This window comes from Camelus ferus, chromosome 17 (assembly GCF_009834535.1).
Source record: "Camelus ferus isolate YT-003-E chromosome 17, BCGSAC_Cfer_1.0, whole genome shotgun sequence".
Classification (NCBI taxonomy): domain Eukaryota; kingdom Metazoa; phylum Chordata; class Mammalia; order Artiodactyla; family Camelidae; genus Camelus; species Camelus ferus.
In genome coordinates this window covers 36951161-36965466 of record NC_045712.1, presented here as the reverse complement: position 1 = coordinate 36965466, position 14306 = coordinate 36951161, and the positions used below count along the sequence as shown (strand labels likewise).

Here is a 14306-nt window from a genome sequence, read left to right as displayed (position 1 = left end):
GCTCTGATCTTATGGCACCTTGTCTCAGCACATGCTTCAGTGATCTCAGTGGTCGGAAAAGAGGATAAAAGAGCCACATAACAGTTTTTGGTCTCGTTTTATCTAATTGATGAGGTTACATACAATTTTACTTTCTTTTATGCCCGCTCATGTTTTCAGTTTTCTGCAGTGAACATGATTGTCTTAAGATATATTAAAAATGCTAATAAACAGAATTAAGCAAACATCAGCTACTATTGATGTTAGCGAATACAGGATTGGATTTTTGGGTTTTTGTTTTTTTTTTTTTTTTTTTTTTTTGGTAGAAACAAATACTTACTCTTGAAACTTTACAGTCTAATTTTTAAGCAAAGACAAAACTTGTAAGTCATAAAATTCTTTATTAATTTGTTCTGGAGAATCAAGTTCTGAGTTCTGAGCCTCTACAGAAAAGAGGAATTTCTGGAGCCGTGGTTTTAACTAGAATTTTCTTCAAATTCATTCAGGATACTTTGCATTCCACTTGAAGGGTTTCATCTGATTTAAATGAAAAAATGCTAAGGGAGCTGGTGAATGCTGATAGACCTTCTTTGACCTTTCAGTATTCTGCTGGCCTGAGTTTCCAGCCCCATACTTAAATAGAAGTACAGGAACTATCACAGCTTTAGGCTCATGTACTGTATCAAATTGTCTTCACGTCCAGTTCCTTTCTGTATATTAACCTCAGGAAAATGCTAGCTGTTAGATGTTGTACATACTACACTATGTTTCATAATCACTGAAATTCTTCCTATGTGCATGCCCCAAAACTACTTTTATAAATGAAGAAATAAAACTCAGACCTGATACCTTTCCTAAATCCCAAAGTGACTTTTTCAGGGCAGAAACAGTCTCTTTCAGATGTCCAGCTCTTTCATGCAGTACCATGGGTGTTCAGTAAACAGTATGTGATGGTACAGGGGCTGAGCCTGGGCTCACAGCTGTGGTGGTTTAATCTGTTACTTAAACTTCAGAGAGTTTAATGCTTTTCCTTCAGAAGCTTTTTTTCCCCTTTGTCCACAGTGAAAAAGACTTTAGGGTCTGATGATCACGCACAAATCTTTCTGAAGGCTTTCTCTTGCTCAATTTTCATTTAAGTGACGTTGTGAACCTAAAATGAAAAGTAGGAGAAGAAACATTAGGAAAGCATAGACATTTGTTCTGGCAATCTTTCAGTCCTTTATTAAAACCAAGCTACCTGAATAGTGTTATTTTATTTAGAATGTTTCTCTTAGCTATTCTCTAAACCTTTTCTGGTTTTAAATGAGAAGACAAATGTGGATGGTGAATTAATGCCCTGTAGCTTTAAATTCAGCCAGTTTGACGCGTTTGTCTTTCATAAAAGATGCTCACAGCTCCGAGAAGAGAGGCAGATACTGTCTGTGATCTCCATTTTCAGAGTCAAACTATTCATTTGCATTAGCAGCTCCAGCAAACTGCACCCGCGTGCACACACACACACACACACACACACACACACACACACACACACAGATGCTTGTTTGGCAGAAGCTTTCTGTTTATTCAGCACAGAGTCCTCCCTGGCTCCCAGATGTAGAAAGCTCTAAGAGCTGATGCAGGAGACAGAACCGGAACTGTACGTAGGCTGAGGTGGGCACTGCGGAGGACTGACTATGCGGGATGTTGATGTGGTGCGGCTGTACCTGCCTGTTCTGTGAAAGGCACTTTTCTGAGGCTGTGAAGGTGAGAAGCCTGGGGATGAACTAGAAGCTTCGTTTCGGCTGGCTCTTGGTGGGGGAATGCATTCCCAGTGGTAGCTGTCCTCATTTACAGCGTTATTCTCGGAAACCGAGTATGTGCAGCCGTGACAGACTATGCCACAGCTCCTCTGCAGTTTGGAAGCTGGGACAAATGGAAAGAGCTTATAGCCAAAAGAGGTTGTGATTGTTTACACGGTCCAAGTTGCTCTGGCAGTGCACAAATGAAGGATGAGCTTTGTGGCAAGCAAAACCAGCAGACTGCCTGACAGGGGGTTTTGGTAAGATAAATGTGTTGCTTGTGTTTTGTTTTGGGTACTCCCCCACCCCCCCCCCCTCCTTTTTTTTTTTTTTTTTTTTTTTTTTTTTTTACTTTTCTATGTCAGTTGTGTAGAATTGCCTCTCAGCAATAGCTAAAACATGTTGCAGGTTCACATTTGATGGAAAGGGATAGCCAAGGAAGCCAGAAAGGAAAACATTTCTGGTCATTCAGTTGTGACCTTCAGAAATAATGGACAGGTTTTCTCAGACATCCATGAACAGGCCAAAACCAGGAATTTCCAGAGCAAAGAATGCTAACTAGTAATTAGATACCCTTTCCCTTCTTTGAACTGTCATAATTACCCCCCTCCCCTTTGTTTCCAGCTTTCCCTATGGCCTGAAGTGGAGAAGAAAAAAGGCTGCCTGCTCTTATTGAGTTGTTGCCACTGGAGCAGTGATAGGCTGAGAACATAAGTGTGGAGGTGGAGGAGGGCAGGGTGAGGAGTCTGCTGTTCTCACAGCCGTGCGTCGGTGGCTGTTTGTCTTGGATTCATCGTCAGTGCTGTGCAGTATCAAGTGCTTGTTAGCGCTGTGTCTCTTTGCCTGTCCTGTGACTGAATCCCTTTTGTGTTCTATTTTGTACACTCTTCTTTGCCAGACCCAATTCTATCATTATAAAGCCTTTTTCTGTTACTGTTAATACATATTAGCCTTTATTAGAGAAAAGATAGTTGTAGAAAGTAGCCCTGAAATACTTAACGGATCCCAAGAAAGATAAAGACATTTTCTCTTTAAAAACTGGACTTTGCTTTCAGCAGATTTTGGAATCTTGATTTTGGGATCCTTAATAAGCATTTTATTACAAGTTAAAGAAATAGTCATGTAAGGTCTGTGAAATCATATCAGAATCACCTTGCTCTAATCTGCTCCAAGTTGGATCCTGTTTCTTTTGTTTTCTAAGCATGAAGATTTACTTTTCTTCATCCTTACTTAGGCAAGTATTGCTGGATAGTATGGTGACTGTTTCATTAGCCTACCCCAGACCTTGTCCTTGGGTCCCTCTCCTCACCAGTAGAGACAGCCAAGTTTCCTAGGTGCTTAGAGTGGGCACAGAAGAGATCCATTGACACCTGACTTTTTGCTGACTCACTGGTTATGTAAGCCTTGAAAATACAGCTACCCATATACTCCACTAGGTTACTGGGCAGGTGGCTCCCTCCCTGTTTACTGGTCTTTTCCTCTCAGCATCCTTCTGCTTCTTCCTTAAGCCTTTTTGGTAAAACAGTCTCAACCTTTCACCAAGTGAACTCTAAGAAACAGTGAATAGACACATCTTTTCTTTTTTCGTTGTTTTGAGTTGTCATGTTGATAAAATTCCAAATTTTGTATTTTCTTGGCAAGTGAAACCTACTTCCCTTCATTTATGCCCTGGTTAAAGTAACAACTATCTTCGAGAGCTTAGTTTAAATGCCCCTGTTCAATTGAATTATTCTGTGACCTCCCTATCTAAAGTAGGTTTCTCTGCCTTAGATTATTACTTTTCTCACAGCACTCTATTCTTTTTCTTTGTACCACCTTTCACAGTTTATGTTACTTGATTACTGGTTTTTCTGTCTCTGCCACTTTTCCCTACTCAGCCCTAATTGTCATGAAGGCAGAGACTTTATTTTATCTGTCAATATATGCCCAAGCACATAGCAAAATGCCTGACTGAGAGTTGTAATCAAATAACATTAAGACTCTATGGTGATGTTGACTGAAAAAAAAAATACATATGAGAGTTGTGAGTTAAGTTTTACTGGGGACAAAATGAGGACTATAGCCTGGGAGAGAGCCTGTCAGATAGCTCTGAGGAGCTGCTGTGACGAGGTGGTGGAGGTCAACATAAATGTGATTTTAGTAGAGGAGGATACGTGCGATCAAGCACACATTTTGGCAGAAGGTTGCTGCTTGTCATGAGGAGGTTGCCAGCAGTCACGAGAAACAGATGTATGAGTTAATGATTTGAGTGCATAGAAACTAGATATGAGAAGATGCAAGAAACTGGGCTCATAAAATCTTCTCCTAAAAAAATACCTAACTGAAGGCCTGTTCTGCCAGTTTTCCCAGAACATGGAGTGCCTTATTCCTGAACTCCTTTCAGGGTGTGTTGAAGGTAAGCGGTTACAGTGACTAGTGACTTCATTCTTGCAGAGGCAAATGGTAAGTGGTAATTTTTCATCCACTGTGAGAAGAAACAGGATGAGCAGCAAGGTCTGAAAGAGGCCAGTGTGACTGTAATGGGAGAAGCACGCTGCAAGCTGCAGCTAGGGAGATGGCCCCAGAGCCTAATCATACGGAACTCTCTAGACCATGCTCAGATTCTTGTTCTTAATATTTTAAGAGTGTGGGGAACTACTGAAAGAATGTAAACATTGGGTGATTTAGGACTTCTTTTGCCTAAATGAATGCAGATAAATCAGTCCAAGTGAGAGATCCAGGGGAGAGAGAGCAAGAGTTTGTCCTACGAGTTTGGCAGGAGAAGCAAGTAGGGATAGGTGAGAGTGCTATAATTTGATGGAAATTTGAAAAGTGAAATAGATAGGACTTGGTGTTGGATTAGATATAGGCAGAGGCAGATAAGGCCGGAATGATTTCTGGGCTGTGGCACGGTTTGGCTTTGGCCTGTGTAACCTGATGGATAGTGACCATTTTCCTGAGATGGAGCACTGTAAGAGAACCAGCTTTGGAGGAGGGTCGTGGTGTTTGGTTTTGGTCATACGGTATTTCATATAGTCCAGTACCCTTTTGGATCTGTAAGTCTAGATTCCAAAGGAAATATACTACTTGTATCATTGGGAAGCCTTCAGTGATACCTTTGGAACAAAGTCTAAATCAGTAGCTTAGGCCTACCTTGGAAGTTCATCTCCCACACAGCCTTCTCCTATTCCACTTTTACAGCCTCATGAACCATTCCGTTTGTTATCTTGAAGCTACTATTACATTTCCTTCTTCTGGGCCTTTGCTTTTTGTTAGACTGTCTCCCTGAACTGCCTTTTCTTACCCCTTCTCTTCTTATCAAAAATTTCTTCCTTCAAGGCTCATTTCATTTTTTACCTCTTTCAGGAAGCCTTTTCTGTTTCCTTTCCCTTCTTCAGAATATATGACTCCTTCTTGTGTTCAAGAAATACTTTGCCTTCCTGTCTGCTATTCATTTACTTAGTCAGACCTGTGTTTGATTTCCCTGTCTCCCCAACTAGCTCATGTGTTTCTTGAGAGCAGGGATCCACCTTTATTCAGTGCTTTACATAAGGAAAACAAAGGATAATTGCAAAATTAATTAAATAGTAGAAGCCTTGATCTTTTCTACACTTTGCCTCCTTAGTATAATAGCACCATGATGTCTGTCTACTCCTGATTTTCTCTAGGCTGTCCTACCCTGTAGGTACCTACATACATGGTAAAAAAGTTCTTCCTTTCACATGCAAAATCCCTGAACTGGTCATTTTCATCATATACTTTTCTACTTCTTCACTTGTAGTTTATCAGAAAAACTGAAATCTTGCTATTGCTTATCACATGTGAAACAATTGACCAAAACAGGAAGGACCAGAATCCACAGCGATCTTGTTCTCTGTGTCTCCTCTTTTCCCATTCCCTGGAATAATTCCAGAATCTGTGCAGTATTTTCCCAGTGAGGCCGCTGTTGGCGTTAAAGACTGGATAAGACTGCGTTGCAGGAGTGCCCTGTGTCTTTCCTAGTGCTCCCTGATGGGATAGTACTGCCCACAGTCGAGGGGGCTTCCCCCCACAGAACAGAATGTAGAAATGCAGAAACAAGTTATGAAGGTTGGTGTCTTCCCATTTAAGTAATCCTTCACAGAGCTTTAATTTGCCTCTTCAGAAGTCTTTAAACAGTTGAATTTCCTTCTTATCTCAGTTTACATTGGTCTGACATTGATTTCCATTCTTAGGAGACCTGAATTTTGGTGAATCCTTACCCCTTTTAGGAGTTACAGATACCTCTTTTTAAAAAACCTGAGAAACAATTGGACTGTCCTCTGAAACCCATACCTGTCACATGTTTATGCTATTTTTATTCATGAATGTGTTTAATTTAGTTCTTTTTTTTAGTCACCGGATGTCCCATTCTAACTTGGAAATATGAACTAGATTATATCCTTTATATTCTGTTTGAGAAAGTTGGTTTGTTTATTATCCATTGTCATTATAGATCTTGAATGAGAAAAATCTGAGCAAATCTAAACATATTGCGAGAGAATGACTGTAGTTCTAGTATTACTTGATCACTTGCAACTGAATAAAAATTATTTTAAGAGAAATTTATTTAAACAGAGGGGACAGATCATTCTTGCATTCTTAAATTCTTCTCAGTAGATCAATTCTGTTCATTAAAAAAATATAAAATCTTTGACAAGTGATAATCCATCTAGGCTATTACCTTTCTTAGAATTTGTACTTAATTTTGAGAACATAGTCCCTTTTTTGTACAATAGAGTGAAGCAGATGCATCTATAAAGTTAGTGTAAATGCCTGCTATGTATACTATTTCTCTAATATCTTAAGTCATCAGTTTTTAAAGATCCTGAGAATGTTAAATTACCTTTTGCTTATACTTTCCTGTTATATAAGCTGCTTTTGACAGCAGTGCCATACTGCTACCACCCTGCTATCTCCAGAAGTGCCTCACTTCATGCTCCATGTATATTATTTATATATTTGTGTGTGTATATACATATGTATATGTATATAATAGACTTTAGGAAGGAGGATGTAATCCTAAATATGGGATTCCCGTCTGGAGTATAACTGTAGAAATCATCATTGCCTCCTCCTTATGTTGCTCCACGTGGTGGTAGCCGTGGCTGTTACGAAAAGCATTGTAGTGAAGTAGTTGAGAACAAGGGCTCTGAAGCCAGATCCTATGGGTTCAAGTCCTGTCCTTGCTGCCTGCTGGTTGTGAGACCTTGGGCAAGTTACTTAACTTCTCCTAATTCAGTTTCCTCAGCTATAAAATGAGGATTGCAATAGTATATATTTCCTAAGGTCGTTTTGAGGATTAACTAAATGCAATCAGAGCACCAACAGTAATACCAGGTACATAGTAAACATTCTGTTACTTCTACTTTTGCAACTATCACCATCATCATCAAGTTTACATATAAACAAGTTTGAAACTTGAGCTTTCCTAGACTCAAAAGATCACTATCTCTGAGGAGTAAGCCTAGTGATAATCCTAGAAATATTCAAATAATTCACATAGGAAAGTAATAGTGTTGGGCATTTAACTCATATTTTGAATAAAAGGAGAGTTTATAAATGTATATTAGAGCAATGTGTGCAAAAGTATAAACCAATGCTAAGCCTTTTTAATTAAGAAGTATCTGATGTTTGAGCCAAATATTCTTAATATATGAAGGTAAGGTATTTTAAGGAGCATTAGAAGTCAGTCTGATTTAATAAGATCCTGTTATAACACAGATAAAGTAATAACCTTCTTAAGACCTCTTGGTAATACAATAAACAAAAACACTTCAGAGTGTAATGAAAGAGGATTGCAAATAGCCAGTATTCAAAATATTTTCTAAATAGAAAAGCGAATAGGAAATAATTTCATTCAGCAAACATTTGAGTGGCTACTCAGTGCTGTGCACAGCTTTGGTAGAGAAACAGCCCAAGAGGACAAAACACAAAAATCACTACCTTCGTGGACCTTACATTCTAGTTTTTGTTCATAGATACAAAAATATATGTAAGAAGGTAAAAAGTCTATGTAGGAAAATGAAGCCTTGAAGGCAGAATAGAGACTTCATAATGGAAGTGGAGGTTGCAGTTTTAAATAGGATGTCAGAGAAGACCTCACTACTAAGGTGACATTGGAGCACAGGCTCGAGGGAGATAGATGGAGTAAGCCATGTGGACGTCTGGGGAAGGGCACTGCAGACAGAAGGAACATGAAGTGAGAAAACCTCGAAATGGTGCTTGCCTGGCACACTCCAGGGACGAGTGGAGTGAAGGGAAGTTGCAGGAGATGGCGTTCAGAGGGGTTATGGATATGGTGCAGGTGCCAGAGCACGGTCATGTAAGCCGCTGTAGGGACTTGGGCTTTGACCGAGATAGGGAGCCCCTGAAAAGTTGTTAAGTGTAAAAGACTATTGTGCTCTGACTTAACTTTTAAAAGGACCACTCTGGCTGCTCTGTAGATAATTGATTATAAAAATATTATTACAGTAATAGTTTAGGAGACTATTGCAGTAGTCCAGGCAAAAGCTGGTCATGTCTTAGACCATGGTGGCAGCAGTGGAGATAGTGAGAAGTCGTCAGAGTCTGCATAATGATACTCATCTTGTAGTGTGGTTGTGAGAATTAAACAATTTATTAAACTTAAAAGGATTTAGAACAGTGCCTGACACATAGTAAGTACTACAGTAAATGTATTAGGAGCTGTGTTTAGTGCTGCTTCTGTTAACTGGGTGAGGTATGTGGAAGAAAGAGGAGTCAAAGATGACTCAGGCTTTGGAGCTGAGCACATGGATCAGTGAAGTAGCCATTAACTGAGATGGGAACCACCGCTAGAGGAGCAGGTTTGGGGTGTCAGGAGCTCAGCTTTGTGCATAGTGAATCTGATGATTGTTACAGACATGCAAGTAGGAAGACTGAGTAGCTTATGTGAGTCTAGAGTTAGGGGAAGTGGGAAGTATGGGCTGGAGGGATACATCTGGAAGTCGTTAGCAAATAAGTGAGATTTAAGACCTTTTTAAGAGCAAGAAGAGTAATTAGGCCATGAAATGGAATCGAGGAGACACAGTTTGCACGGCCCCTCCCCAGAGCCTCGGCTCCTCACAGGCCAACTAACACGCCTGACAATGGCCGGCTCAGAGGGAGCCAGATGATCACAACCCCATGGGGCTTTCCAGAGTCTTTCATTGCTTTTCAGAATTTTGTTTTATCAAAATTGCCTAAAATAAGTAGGATTACGCTGAGGCTTAGAAATCTTTTGTCTTAATTAGACTGTCATAAAAGTATATGTAGGGAATTAACTTGTAAAGGGGAATTCATTGGTAGCAGTTTTACAAATTGGCTTTTCCACACATGGATTTCATATGTATTTTTAAATCCTCAGCAGTGAGAACTTATTTCTGTGTACTTTCTCCTTTTGCTAGTTAACACGTGCTCAAAAAATAGAAACTAATTTTAGCATTAGCAGATCTGTGTGCTTCAGACTAATTCTTCATTCTGAGGTCTTGTGAGAATGATTTTTGAATAATCCATAGCCCAAGTCACTATTTCTTTTAAACAAAAGTTAAAATCTTAAAATTAGAAGGAAACTTGGACCATCTGTTCCAGCTGTCACTCAGTATATCCTCATATGACATTCTTAACATGCAGGCATGAAGTTTCTGCTTGGACATTTCCAGTGGCATGCATGAACTGATATTTGAAACCCCCTGGTTAAGTTGAACAATGTACCTCTTCTTATTTATAGTATATATCACTTACTCTTTTAGTTATCAGGAAGAGATCTTTCTCTTAAAATCTGTTGCTTGTGTGTAAAATAAATTTTCTTAACTGGATGACCTCTTAGGTTCCTTCGTAGCTCAGAGAATCTGTGCTTATAAAAATAACTCTTAACCATAACAAAGCAGCATGTTATTTTCTGCTTACACTCTCACTACTGTGATTGTAAACTCCTTATGAACTTTTTGGGGGGTTTTTTGGTATGGTTACTTCCAATCCTTAACATAGGCCTTTGTGCATAGGAGATATTCTGCAAAGTTGTGTTAAAATGACAGCACATCATCTGACCAGGCTCACATGAATCCGTTAAATCCAAACATCAGTCCTGGAGTATGTCTGGCAGTGCTAATCCGCAGTGATGTATTTCACATGAGCCAGGAAATCAGTTCTCCTGTGACAGAGCAATTCTGATCAGCAGCCCTAGATCCCATAATGGATATTTTGCAGTTGGGTTTGAGCAGAGTGGACCAGATAGGATGTTAATAATCTAAACTGATGTTCAGCTCAGTCAATAATTTTTCTTCTGCAGCCTTGGAGGAATGAGTGTCATCTATTGGAAGCTTTTTTTTTTTAACACAAAAATTCTGGCCTTTGTTCCATTCATAGTAACATAGGCTCAGTCACTGCATGATGTATGAAATCTAAAAGGATCAGGGTAAGGAGATGCTGGTGAGCATGTGCATTAAACATTTACTGGGCCTCTCCTTTGTACAAGGCATTGTGCTAGCTTCTTGAGGCACAAAGATGAATATGACGTGATCCCTCCCTCAGGAACTGTCAGTGGAGGCAACACACCCAAACAATCATTTCAGCACAACATGATAAGGACAGTGGTAGAGACGCTTAGTTACATGAGAACATAAAGGAAGAGCCATTAATCCAGCTGGGAGAAGGGAGGTTGTCAGGAAAGATTTCCTGGTGGAGGTCGTGCCTGAACTGGATTTCCTTTAGCCAGAAAAGGGACAGACCAGCCGAGGGAGCTGTACAGGCAAAAGCCTGGAGGTGAGAAACAGCATCATGCCATGTCAGAAGAACCAGATTACACTTGTGACCCTCAGCCTGTATTGGTTTAAATTTTAAGATTTCCATTATTCCCAAGTGATCCATGGTATAGTTTTTCGGTCATTTTGCTGAGGCACATGATAGGATCTTCAGCTACAAAGCTAGTGAGCAAACCCCAATTCACATTTCAGAATTCACATTTTAGTGAAGTGTCACATACATAACACCACCCCTGAAATGACTTTAAAACTTTATTCTTTATGACGATGGACCTGAAAAGTTCTGGTGGTAGAGAAGAGTGGGCCTTGAAGTGGTTCTCAACAGAAAAAGAATGTTTGAAAACAGCCTAGACTGTAGTGCCAAATTCTGAGGTGACCGGGACTTTTGTCATGAGTTATTACGTGAATATTAATACTTTTTCAGACTTTTTTTGAGTGTGGTTTTGTGTGTGTGTTTTAATTGATGTAGTATCAGTTTATGATATTATGTAAGTTTCACATGTACAACGTTGTATTTCGACTTGCGTGTACGCTACACCACGCTCACCACCAAAGGTTTAGTTTCCATCTGTCACCATGCAGCTGAACCTCTTACACATTTTACCCTCCATCCACCCCTTTCCCCTCTGGCAACCACTAGTAAATTCTCCGTATCTAGATATTTGTTTTTGATTTGTTTTGTTTGTTCTTTTATTTTCATTTTTTAAAAATACCCCACATATGAGTGAAATCATACACTATTTGTCTTTCTCCATCTGACTTATTCACTTAGCATAATACCCTTAAGGTCCACAAATGGCAAGATTTCATCTGTTTATATGGATGAGTAGTATTCCATTGTGTGTGTCTTGATCCACTCATCTATCGATGGGGACTTAGGTTTTTTCCCTACCTTGGCTTGTAAATAATGCTGTGATAAACATAGGGATTATTATAACTTTTGAATTAATGTTTTCTCTTACTCTGATAAATACCCGGACATAGAATGGCAAGACCACATGGTAGTTCTATTCTTAATTTTTTGAGAAATCTCCACTGTTTTCCATAGTGGCTGCACCAATTTACATTCCCACCAACATTGCACAAGGATTCCCTTTTCTCTACATCCTCACCATCGCCTGTTTCTTGTCTTTTTGATAATAGTCATTCTAATAGGCATGAGGTGATATCTCATTGTGGTTTTTGTTTTGCATTTCCCTAATAATTAGTGATGTTGAACATCTTTTCATTTGCCTGTTGGCCATCTGTATATCTTGTTTGAAAAACTGTCTATTCAGATCCTCTGCCCATTTTTTAATCGGGTTTTTTGTGTTTTTTGTTTGTTTTTGTAGAGTTGTGTGAGTTCTTTAGATATTTTAGATATTATACCCTGTTGGTAATATCATTTGCAAATATTTTCATCCCATTACGTAGGTTATCTTTTTATTTTGTTGATAGTTTCCTTTGGTGTGTGGAAGCCTTTTAGTCTGTTGTAGTCCCTTTTGTTGCCCTTGCCTGAGAAGACATATCCAAAAAGATATTGCTAAGGCCAGTGTCAGAACATACAGCCTGTGTTTTCTTCTAGGACTTTTATGGTTTCAGGTCTTAAAGTCAGGTCTTTAAACCATTTTGAGTTAATTTTTGTATATGATATAAGATAGTGGTCTAGTCTCATTCTTTTGCAAATAGCCATCCAGTTTTCCCCACCATTTACTGAAGAGAGTGTCCTTTCTCCATTGTATGTTCTTTGCTCCTCTCTCATAAATTGTCCATATGTATGTGGGTTTGTTACTGGGCTGTCAATTCTGTCCTGCTGATATGTGTCCATTTTTCTGCCAATACCATGTTATTTTGATTGCTAAAGGTTTAGTATAATTTGGAATCAGGAAGTGTGATACCTCCAGCTTTGTTCTTTTTTTCTCAGGATTTCTTTAGCTATTATATCAGGGTCTTTTGTGGTTCCCTACAGATATTAGGATTTTTTGTTTTATTTTTGTGAAAAATGTCATTGGGATTTTGATAGGGATTTCATTGAATCTGTAGATTGCTTTAGGTGATATGGACATTTTAACAATGTTAATTCTTTTAGTTCATGAGCATGAAATACCTTTCCATTTCTTTGTGTCGTCTTCGGTTTCTTTCAACAGTGTCTTATAGTTTTCAGTGTAGGTATTTAACCTTCTTGGTTTAATTTATTCCTAGATATTCTTTTTGTTGTGATTGTAAATGGGATTGTTTTCTTAATTTCTCTATCTGCTAGTTCATTATTAGTGTATAGAAATGCAGCAGATTTTTGTATACTGATTTCATATCCTACAAATTTTCTGTATTCATTTATTATTTCTAATAATTTTTTTGGTAGAGTCTTCAGGATTTTCTATGTATAAAATCATATCATCTGCAAATAATGATAGTTTTATTTTTTTTCCTTTCCAATTTGGTTGCCTTCTATTTCCTTTTCTTGTCTAGTTATCTGACTAGGATATCCAATATCATGTTGAATATGAGTGGCAAGAGTGAGCATCCTTGTCTTGTTCCTGATCTTAGAGGGGTAGCTTTCTGTTTTTCACCGTTAAGTATGATGTTACCTGTGGGCTTGTCATACATGGCCTTTGTTCCCTTGAGGTGTGTTCTTTCTATACCCATTTCATTGACAGTTTTTATCATAAGCGGGTATGGAATCTCGTCAGGTGCTTTTTCTACGTCTGTTGAGATGATCATAGGATTTTCTTTTTTTGATCATGGATTTTTAGTCTTCATTTGGTTGGTGAGGTCTGTCACACTGATTGATTTGCAGGTGCTGAACCATCCTCCATCCTTGTCAAACTTTTTAAAAAGAAGCAGTAAAACATTATTTCCTTTTCTTTTTCTTTTCTTTTTTAAAAAATATTTTAAATCGAAGTATAGTTAGTTACAATGTGTCAAATTCTGGTGTACAGCACAATGTCCCAGTCCGCATATACATACATATATTCATTTTCATATTCTTTTTCATTAAAGTTCATTACAAGGTATTGAATATAGTTGCCTGTGCTATACAGAAGAAATTCTTTTTTTAATCTATTTTTATATATAGTGGGTAACATTTACAAATCTCAAACTCCCAAATTTATCCCTTCCCACCCCTTTTCCCGGTGCCTTTTCTTTTTCTGAGCAAAATCTTCCCAGAATACCCATATAAAATAGATGAAAGAAGAGGTAATCAGGGTTCCAGGAGTCTTGCTCACTTGACTTCACTATTTCCCTTTGTGGTGGTCCAGACACATCTCCATAGAACCTAGGGCTGTTAATGTACAAACTTCTATATAAAAAGGTGCAAAGGTGATTCCTAGAATTGACAGGAAGCACTTTAGTCTGTACAAGAATTATTTATCAAGTAAGAAAAAAATTGTATGACAACTGAAAAGACCTGTTTTTCAGACCACAAGCTGAATCTTGATTTTAGCTCCAAAGTGGAAAATGGAGTGTTAGAGAAAAGGCTTGCTGGCTGTGGACTGGTGGAACTTAGCCCATTTTTATTTTGTATTATTTATCTCTCTTGAGATCTCCTCTGCGTTTCACAGCACAGCAAACTAAATGTCAGTCAGAATTGCACGTGAGAAATTTGCGCAACAGAATTGTGCTTATTGAGAAAAGGGAGGGACATTAATTTCTATAGTGAGACTGTGGAAGCTGGTGAAAAAACATTGTCGTTTAAGATGTACTTTCGACAGAAAGTGCTTATAGGCTATGGGGGTTTTTTTCTTTCTGTTTAGAGATGAGGTGTCGGGGAATTAGCAAAGGCAAGTGTCAGGAAGATGATGATGCAAAA

General features: G+C 38.6%; 1 protein-coding gene and 1 long non-coding RNA gene across 2 annotated transcripts in view; both read left to right on the top strand.

The window, feature by feature from the left end:
- Window positions 1-14306, top strand: part of TMCC1 (transmembrane and coiled-coil domain family 1) — a 135548-nt gene that overhangs the window by 98354 nt on the left and 22888 nt on the right.
- On the top strand, window positions 1666-2741 carry LOC116657227. Its single transcript, XR_004312294.1, has 3 exons — window positions 1666-1722; window positions 1813-2017; window positions 2382-2741. It is a non-coding gene; the product is annotated as an uncharacterized LOC116657227 (long non-coding RNA).